This window comes from Chiloscyllium punctatum, chromosome 51 (assembly GCF_047496795.1).
Source record: "Chiloscyllium punctatum isolate Juve2018m chromosome 51, sChiPun1.3, whole genome shotgun sequence".
Lineage (NCBI taxonomy): Eukaryota > Metazoa > Chordata > Chondrichthyes > Orectolobiformes > Hemiscylliidae > Chiloscyllium > Chiloscyllium punctatum.
In genome coordinates this window covers 18407209-18417986 of record NC_092789.1, presented here as the reverse complement: position 1 = coordinate 18417986, position 10778 = coordinate 18407209, and positions in this window count along the sequence as shown.

The window sequence follows — 10778 nt, the reverse complement described above, 5'->3', positions numbered from 1 at the left end:
ACAAATTTGAGGGCAGTACAGGAACAGAGGGACCTCGCCGTTCATAGACATGGTTCTATAAAGATGGCCCAGCAATTTGGTACTGTTCGTATGATGGATTAAAATTTCACTGCATTCCTTTCTCTCACTGTACGGATTGATTTTCTGTTTCTCTCGGAGCACATGGCGTTTAGCTCACCCCTTATTTCTACCAGCTGATGAATGAGAAATAAAATAGCAACAGTTTAACTGAAGGAGTTCGAAATAGTACTCAAGGTTAAGGCTTATGACTACATGCTCAGGGGGTATATTCTGTTCCAATGATCCTGCAGTGCAGTGAGGCAGACATTCAGAACCAGAACTCAGAGTTTGATTCCCAACATAGCCAGTAATGGTGAGTGACATTTGGTGGGGCATCCACAAATAACTTGAAAGAAGATGGCAACAAGGATTTATCATTTCTCTATTCACAACTGGCACAGTCAGTTGCCTGGCCCTTTCGCACGCTGAAGGTGGAGGCAATGTCCACCGTAGCTGAGTTATAATTAAAAATTGAATCTTCTATATAACATAGAACAATACAGGACAGAACAGACCCTTTGGCCGATGATGTTGTGCCGAACTTCTATCCTAGATTAAGCACCCATCCATGTACCTATCCAAATGCCGCTTAAAGGTCGCCAATGATTCTGACTCCACCACTCCCACGGGCAGCGCATTCCATGCCCCCACCACTCTCTGGGTAAAGAACCCACCCCTGAAATCTCCCCTATACCTTTCACCCTTCACCTTAAATTTATGTCCCCTTGTAACACTCTGTTGTACCCGGGGAAAAAAGTTTCTGACTGTCTACTCTATCTATTCCTCTGATCATCTTATAAACCTCTATCAAGTCACCCCTCATCCTTCGCCGTTCCAACGAGAAAAGGCCGAGAACTCTCAACCTATCAACGTACGACCTATTCTCAATTCCAGGCAACATCCTGGTAAATCTTCTCTGCACCCTCTCCAAAGCTTCCACATCTTTCCTAAAGTGAGGCGACCAGAACTGCACACAGTACTCCAACTGTGGCCTAACCAAAGTCCTGTACAGCTGCAACATCACTTCACGACTCTTGAATTCAATCCCTCTGCTAATGAACGATAATACTCCATAGGCCTTCTTACAAACTCTATCCACCTGAGTGGCAACTTTCAAAGATCTATGTACATAGACCCCAAGATCCCTCTGTTCCTCAGCCTGACTAAGAACCCTACCATTAACCCTGTATTCCGCATTCTTATTTGTCCTTACAAAATGGACAACCTCACACTTGACAGGGTTGAACTCCATCTGCCACTCCTCAGCCCAGCTCTGCATCATATCTAAGTCCCATTGCAGCCGACAACAGCCCTCCTCACTATCCAAACTCCACCAATCTTCGTATCGTCTGCAAATTTACTGACCCACACTTCGACTCCCTCATCTTCGTCATTAATAAAAATTACAAACAGCAGAGGACCCAGAACTGATCCCTGCGGAACTCCACTTGTAACTGGGCTCCAGGCCGAATATTTACCATCTACCACCACTCTCTGACTTCGACCGGTGAACCAGTTTTCTATCCAATTGGCCAAATTTCCCTCTATCCCATGCCTCCTGACTTTCCGCATAAGCCTACCATGAGGAACCTTGTCAAATGCCTTACTAAAATCCATGTACACTACATCCACTGCTCTACCCTCATCCACATGCTTGGTCACCTCCTCGAAGAAATCAATCAGACTTGTAAGGCAAGACCTACCCTTCACAAATCCGTGCTGGCTGTCCCAAATCAAGCAGTGTCTTTCCAGATACTCATAAATCCTATCCCTCAGTACCCTTTCCATTACTTTGCCTACCACAGAAGTAAGACTAACTGGCCTGTAATTCCCGGGGTTATCCCTATTCCCTTTTTTGAACAGGGGCACAACATTCGCTAGTCTCCAGTCCCCTGGTAACATCCCCGTTGCCAGTGAAGACGAGAAGATCTTTGCCAACGGTACTGCAATTTACTCTCTTGCTTCCCACATAATCCTAGGATATATCCCGTCAGGCCCGGGGGACTTGTCTCTCCTCAGGTTGTTCAAAATGTCCAACACATCTTCCTTCCTAACAAGTATCTCTTCCAGCTTAACAGTCCGTTTCACGCTCTCCTCTTCAACAATACGGTCCCTCTCGTTCGGAAATACAGAAGAGAAGTACTTGTTCAAGACCTCTCCTATCTTTTCCGACTCAATACACAGTCTCCCACTACTGTCCTTGATCGGACCTACCCTCGTTCTCGTCATTCTCAGGTTTCTCACAGACGCATAAAATGCCTTGGGGTTATCCTTGATCTTATCCGCCAAGGATATTTCATGCCCTCTCTTAGCTCTCCTAATCCCTTTCTTCAGCTCCCTTCTGGCTATCCTGTATCCCTCCACTGCTCTGTCTGAACCCTGTTTCCTCAACCTTATGTAAGCCTCCTTCTTCCTCTTTACTAGACATTCAACCTCCCTCGTCAACCAAGGCTCCCTCACACGACCATTTCTTTCCTGCCTGATAGGTACATACATATCAAGGACACGTCGTATCTGCTCCTTGAAAAAGTTCCACATTTCCACCACATCCTTCCCTGACAGCCTATGCTCTCAACGTATGCTCCTCAAATCCTGTCTGACAGCATCGTAATTTCCCTTCCCCCAATTGTAAAATCTACCTTGTTGTGCGCACCTCTATCTCTCCATAACCAAGGTGAAAGTCACAGAATTGTGGTCACCATCACCAAAATGTTCACCCACTAACAAGCCCACCACTTGTCCCGGTTCATTACCGAGTACCAAATCCAATATGGCCTCCCCTCTGGTTGGACAATCTACATACTGCGTTAGAAAAGCTTCCTGGACACACTGCACAAACACCGCCCCATCCAATCTACTTGATCTAAAGAGCTTCCAATCAATATTTGGGAAGTTGAAGTCGCCCATGACTACGACCCTGTGGCTTCTGCACCTTTCCAAAATCTGTTTCCCAATCTGTTTCTCCACATCTCTGCTGCTATTGGGGGGCCTATCGTAAACACCCAACAAGGTGACTGCACCTTTCCTATTTCTGACTTCAGCCCATATTACCTCCAGAGGCAGATCCCCCTCAAACTTCCTTTCTGCAGCCGTTATACCATTTCTAATTAGCAATGCCACACCCCTCCTTTTTTTCCACCCTCCCTAATCTTACTGAAACATCTGTAACCAGGAACATCCAACAGCCATTCCTGTCCCTCATCTATCCACGTTTCCGTGATGGCCACAACATCGTAGTCCCAGGTACCGATCCACGCCTTAAGTTCACCCACTTTATTTCTGATACTCCTTGCGTTGAAGTATACGCACTTGAGCCCATCTCTGTGTCCGCAAGTAGTCCCTGTCAGTGCTACCTTCTCCACAGCCTCCCTACAGTCTTGGGCATCCTGACACACAGCTAGCTTACTTCCTGGACGACAAGTCCGGATCCCATTCCCCCTGCCAAATTAGTTTAACCCCCCCCCCCCGAAGAGTGCTAGCAAACCTACCCCCCAGGTTATTGGTGCCCTTCTGGTTCAGGTGCAACCCGTCCTGTTTGTACAGGTCCCTCCTTCCCCAGAATGCAGTACTATTGTCCAAATATCTGAAGCCGTCCCTCCAATACCATCCTTGCAGCCACGTGTTCAACTGCACTCTCTCCCTATTCCTTGCCTGACTGTCACGTGGCACCAGCAACAACCCAGAGATGATGACTCTGTCTGTCCTAGCTTTTAGCTTCCAGCCTAACTCCCTGAGCTCTTGAATGACCTCCCCACCCCTCTTCCAACCTATGTCGTTGGTGCCAATGTGTACCACGACTTCTGGCTGCATACCCTCCCCCTTAAAGATTCTGAAGTCACGGTCTGAGATGTCTCGGACCCGAGCACCCGGGAGGCAACAAACCATTCGAGAGTCTCGCCCATGTCCACAGAACCGCCTGTCCGTCCCTTTAACTGCAGAGTCTCCTATAACTAGCGCTCTCCTCCTCTCCCCCTTTCCCTTCTGAGTCTCAGAGCCACAGACCCCTTCACTGCAGCTTACACCTGCAAGGCTGTCCCCCCCAACAGTTTCCAAAGCTGCATACTTATTTTATAGGGGAACGACCACCGGGGAACCCTGAACTGCCTGCTTCTTCCCCTTCCCACCTCTAACTGTTACCCAGCTACCTCTGTTCTCCGGCGTAACTATGTCCCTGTAGCTTCTATCAATCACCTTCTCAGCCTCTCGAATAATCCTCAGTTCGTCCAACTCCAGTTCCAGTTCCCTAACTCGTTCGGTGAGGAGCAGGATCTGACTGCATTTCCTGCAGACGAAGTCGGCAGGAGTATCGGTGGTCACCCCTACCTCAAACATCCTGCAGGAGGAACATTCCACCGCCTGCGCTGCCATGACTGTACACTTTGTCTCCAAAAACAAGAACACTGAGTCAATAACAGTGTTTGTTCATGTAGCACCCACTCTCGAAGTCCTGTGCCTCCCATTTATACTGGGTAGTGATGCGTGGAGGCTGGTAATAACATTTCTTTTGCTCTTCATGTTATTGATGGTCATAGAGGGCTTCAGTGCTGATAGACTCAAGCAACTATGTATGACGGTAGGAGATGAGCATATACCGCAATGTGAAAAGAGAATGCAAAGAATGCTGGAAAAAAAACCTAAGCTGGTCTGGAAGCGTCCCAGGTGAAAGAGAAACACATCACATTTCTAGGTCTATTTCTGAAGTCACTCTCACGAAACACAGGTTGGCATGAAACCTGAACGCTGGTTTTATCTCTCTGATCTCTCTCCATAAATTCTGCCAGAGCTGCCCAGTTTCTCCTTTGGCGTTTGCTTCACATTTCCAAATATTTACCAAAAACATCCAGCCTTCAGTGTATTGATATATGCAAGGAATTGATGAAAATGGAAGGATGGAGAGAGAATGCAGCTGCTATTCCATCATGCTTGCCTACGTTATTAGGCTTTATTACATCACTGTCTGATATCTCTTCGTTTCATCAGCCCCTCTGTACCTCTGAAATCGGTCGCTACCTGAAAATACTTCTAGACATGTCTGCTCCTCAGGATCTGGAGTTCCTGAAAATGATGGGAGCTTTCGTTAGTGGATTTGCTCTCAGCAGTTACATTTCATGCTGAATTCCTCCTATCGTCATTCCTGCTGTACTTCAAACTACACTTGACATGGCTCTGTGCTCTTGCATTTAATATCTGAATATTTATCATTGACTAGTCAAATTTCTTTTCTGTGTTTAATATGTGAGCAATGGCAGGACGATTTGTTATTTTTTCTGTTTCTGTCTTTAAGACCGCAAGAGGCAGAGGGAGAATTAGGCCATTGAGCCGATCGAGTGTTCTCCAACATTGAAATAGGTCATGTTTGATCTGATCATCCTTAACACTACTTAGTCTCCTTTACCCAAGATTCTTAGTCCCCTTATTAATGAACGCCTACTTAAATGATCCAGCTGCATTGTTTTCTGCGGTAATGAACACTGCACTCACCTCTAACTGAAGAAATCCCTTCACATCTCTCTCTCAAATGAATAACTTCCTTACCCGAAGATGACACCCTCTAACCCAAACTCCCCTCAAAGGGGAAACAATCTCTGCACTTTTACATTGTCAAGTCCAGTAAGAATCTTGTGCGTTTCAATTAAGAGTCACTAAAAGTCTAAGCTTCAATGACACCAGGCTGAATACTATTCATCCTCATCTCATTTGACAGTCCCTCTCTACCTGGGATCATCCCAAGTGAAACTTATTTGTTCTGCCTCCATGCCAGTGTCTGGACGGCATGTACTTCATTGTTACGTGGCAGCACTTTGGTCTCTACATCACGGCTGGCAGAGGAGAGTCAAGTTGAAGGAGAGTGCCCCACACTCCTGCCACTCCGTGTAGGTTAGATCACTGTGACTGACTGTTTCAGAAGTAAAGGTCTGTGCAGCATTGAAGGGTGCATTCAAGAGGAAGAATGGACGGTTATTAGGATTGACTCTGCAGGCAGGACTGGGAGAGGAAGGCAGGAGAATCATTCAAGGGAATCGAACTGGAATGCGGGCACAACTGGCCAATCGGCCTCTATCTATGGCACAACATTCTGTCATTCTCAATATAATTCTCTCTTTTACCCTATGTTTGCCCTTATACTGTGGCAATGACAACAGAAGCACCAAACTGACAGCGTGTACAGAGAATTAGGTTGATGCAACGGGAAGTGCTTCCAACACTCGTGAGATCCCACTGGGGAAAGTGACCAGCAGGAAACTGTGCTTGCAGCGAAATGCAATCCCTCCTCGACTGTGTCGCTGCCAATGAGAGGCTCGAACTCAGTTTTCTGTATTGGTGTGAATGAAACTCCTTGCATTCATCGGGATTTCTGTTCTATTTCCATATCTCATGGAGAAACTCACATATTCACACAGCAACGGAAGATGCTCTTCAGCCCATCAGGCCCTTATTCTGAAATGATGACCATTCAGATTCTCCCACAAGTGAAAACAACCTCTCTACATGTACCTGATCAAGTCTCCTCAGAGTCTTGCATTTTTCAACAAGCATTCATCTAATTCACCTATCCACTATTAGGCACAGGCCCAAACCAACTTAACCTTTCCACTTGTAGCTTTTAAGTCACTCAGAACCTTTCATGCTTCAATAAAGTGTAATGTTATTCTTAAAAACTCCAATGAGTTCAGGCCCAAATGCAAATCATCTTCGTTAGGGGAGTCAGAAATCCAATCTTGTGATCTGGTTGGAGCCCGTCATGAGGTCGGAAGTGCTCGTGTTCGCCAATGATTTTACGATGTTCAGCACCATCCCTGACTCGTCAGTTACTGATGCAGTCCATATTCAACGCAAAAAAATCTGGAAAGTACACAGGCTTGAGCTGACAGGTGGCAAGACAAAATCGTCCTGCACAAATGCCAGGAAATAAGCTCCTCCAATAAGAAAGAAAGTGAGGAATGCAGATACTGGAGATCAGAGTCAAGTCGTGTAGTCATGGAAAAGCATAGCATATGAGGCTGCAAACGAAGAACAGAGATGTCGACGTTGCAGGAATAAGTCCTTCATCAGGAATGTCTCATTCATGATCAATTTTTTTTCCTTGAACATCGACTCTCCTACTTCTCTGAAGCTGCCTGACCTGCTGTAATTTTCCAGTGCCACACTTCTGGCCTTCCATCAGAGACAATGTAATCATTGCTCCTTGAAATTCAATGTTAATCTTCCGACATTATTTGTTAATTTTGACATTTTGTTGTAAGAAAGACGCTCGTAATGAACTTTTAATTATATTTCCTTACTTTTCTTCTTTATAGATAATATCTTGTAATTCGACACCTCTGGATCTAAGATGGCGCTCGAAATGGTGACATAATACACTTCTCATTTTGCTTCCCAATTGGGAAGCCTGAGCTTTAACGCAGTGCGAATCAATCTCTCCTGCATCGTCATCAATGATGGACTGTAACAGTAACAGGAAGCCAAAGAGAGGAGGCAATGTGTTTTTCAATCTCCGCTCTGAACACGTGGGAGTCTTTGTGACTGCTGTGGCCAGGCAATCTATCCATAAGTGAACAGCAAGAGATTTCTGCCATCGATAAATTGTCGTGCATGTAAGGGATTTGTTCTGCCTAACCTGACAGCAAAACCGAGAGGACGGACACTTCCGTTATACATTCACCTCTGAAGAGGAACAGACTTGCTTCTAGTCTCCATCCTGTCTGCCACTCTTCAGTGAGCTGCTGGAACTGAGGTGGCCTTGGGCATTATCCAACACGTCACTCTCTTTTCCTAGGGACGGTAGTCAAACTCTTTGATATTCAAAATCAAAATCTCATCATGTTGCTTCTTCAAACAGTGCAGTGTACATTGTGCAGCAGGTGTACAATCAACAAAGACAAACAAATCCATAAAAAGCCATAAAAATCTACTAGGTCTAGAGGTGCTTCAGGTCTTTGGAATTTTAGTTTTGGCAGGTGGAGCTCAATTTAGGAAAAGCAATTAATTGCATTTTGGTAAGCCAAGTTAGGGCAGGCACTACACTGGCGGTGGGACATCTGGGGGTTGTTGTTGAACAAGTTCAGGGATACAGTTAATTGAAAATGATGTTACGGATAGATGGGGTGGTGATCAAAAAGTGCTTGACACGCGTTCACTTTAACATGCAGGGCGTGGAATTGATCCCTTTGTCTGTTAATGGTTAGTAAATACGGATTGGCCGCTGACTCCATAAAAACAGTACCCGTGCTCCAGTCAGCTCATTGCGAATTTAAGGAGCTCAGAGAGAAAATGCAAAGAGCAAGGTTTATTCTCCTGCGTTTTCTGATTCTGGCTGAGCCGATGATTCCTTCTGGTTCAGTGGTTGCGAGGCCTTTAACTCCAGGTGGGTGCTTATCTCAATAGGCTTACGGAAGAGCAGGTAAAGGCCATTCGTTTCTTCAAAACCTATGCGCTTTCATATCGATGACTGTAACATGGAAATGATGGGCAGATTAGTTACAAATTGGATTCAATCAAACCAGTGCGAGGGGATGCATTTGGGGAGGCCCAGCAAATCAAGATAATAGAAAAAGTTGCGAGGCCCCTGGGAAAGCACTGATGATCACAAGGAAACTGGTGTACATATTCAGTGACTTCATAAGATATCCGGACAAACAGATCAAGTCTTTAAGAAGGTTCATATGATACTTGCCTTTAATAGTTGAGCCGCAAACTTCAAGAAAAGTGATGCTGAAATAGCATAAATAATTGCTCATACCAGAGTGATTATATCGTGTGTGGTTCGCGAATATATATCATATAAGATTTGTAATTTTATTGAAGAGGGTGTCGAGCGGTTGTGGTGATTTGCCAGATTATTGCCTGCACTGGGTATTGAATAGCGTTTTGTCAGACTCGGCTTTATTTTCCTTTTAGAGAAGGAGATTTAGAGGGGACGTGACTGAGATGTGTAAATTTATGAGAGGCAGAGATAGGGTAGACAGGAAAAATGCTTTACCCCTTCATTGGTGGAACAATGAATAGGAAGCATAAGATATAGGTAACGGGCAGCAAGTTTAAAGGAGATGTGACGAAAAAAAACTTTCATTCAGAGAGTGATATGGTCAGAAAATCACTGAGTCTAAGCTTGGGAGTGATAAAACCCTCAATACTTAAAGAAGAATTCAGATGTGCATTTGTGAAGCAAATTCATGTCATGAAAAGGGCCACGTGCTGGAAAATTAGATTTGAAATGTGATGCAGTTGGGACGATGCGTTGGGCCAAAAGGCCTTTTCCTTTGCTGTTGCTCTCTGGACCTTACTAACACGGCCGTGGGAAAAGTACTTTACACAATTTGGAGAGCAATAATAACCTGTCCCTTGGAAGGACACGGATTCACTGCCTGGGAGGCGGCGATGGTGGGGTGGTGATGGGCTTGTTGTAGGTGGGGTATGAAACTAGCATTGTTTTGCTCAGAGACGATGGTGCCTCACTCCCGAAACCGACTATGTCAGCTCAGTTAGATAAGCTTTGAAAAGATGACATGCTGGATGTTTCTTATCGTGTTCGTCCATGCACAAGGTTGTAGTCGAGAAAGTAAGAATTCAAAAATGATTTCTGTTCAGAGGTTTGTTGTGGAAATCTGGTGAGCACATAACAGGGAGAGCATCTTTGGTCTAAAGAGAGTCCAGAAGAGATCCACACCAATTGAACTTGAGTCTGAATGGGGAACTCTGGAAACTGAAACAATGCACACCAGGTCCTGAAATGTTGAGCTAGAATGGAAGACTTTATCTTTCGACCAGCACAGAGTTTTTGGGATGCTTTGTGCCGTTACTTCACTGTAATCCAATTGTTCTCTTCTTCTTATCCCTGAGTAGCAAGACAAAGGAAATATTGCAAAGCGTTCTGATTTGCATGTATATCAGTGATAGCAGGGATCAGGGTTAGTCGTCTCGACGGCTGCATCAATAATGTCTCACTTTCTGTTGCCCAGGTGTTAACTCCTTTTGTGAAGATTACAATGCAGTGTGCAGAGAGAATGACTGTGGTCCAGGAGAAGTTCGCCTCATTGTGTTTTGCTCCAACGATTTCCTTTGCTGTAAGAAGTAATAATTGAGACATTGAGAATTGTCCCACATTTATGCCACTCTGATCCTGCGACTGATACTAACTGTATTCCGTGTTGTTCAGGTTCAGATCCACTGCATCAACTTAATCACCGCTAAATGATTACATTCGGGCTTGCAGCAATAAAACTTAAAACATTGATTGCAGACCCTTGGTTGTTACTCAATTTTCGTTGTGATTTGTGTGTTTGTTCCTATTGACAGAAAGGCAGAGGAGGGGTTTTAGGAAAAGGCAGGAGCGTACTGATATCTTTAACTCTAACACAGTCAACATTCAGAACCATTGCTTACCGCCAAGTCCCAGCTTCGATTCGAAGCATTTCATGGTCTATCCCAGCCCCACTAGAAAGACACAAACTCCAGTGATGATGGTGCAGTGGTGTCCACGGTCCAAAAAGACTAGCCGTGGATGTACTCACTGTTGACTCCTAACTTTGCAAGATTTCACAATTTACACCATCCCTGAGAAGGGGGACGCTTGCTGACATTCCACCGAGTACCCTCCTTCAGCCAACCAATCCGACATCCGGGAAATTGAACACCACATAAAGGATGATCTGAGCTGAGTGAACGGCACAGATCAGAATGTGCTTGGACCATTGTAAATGGCTGATCACATGTAACAG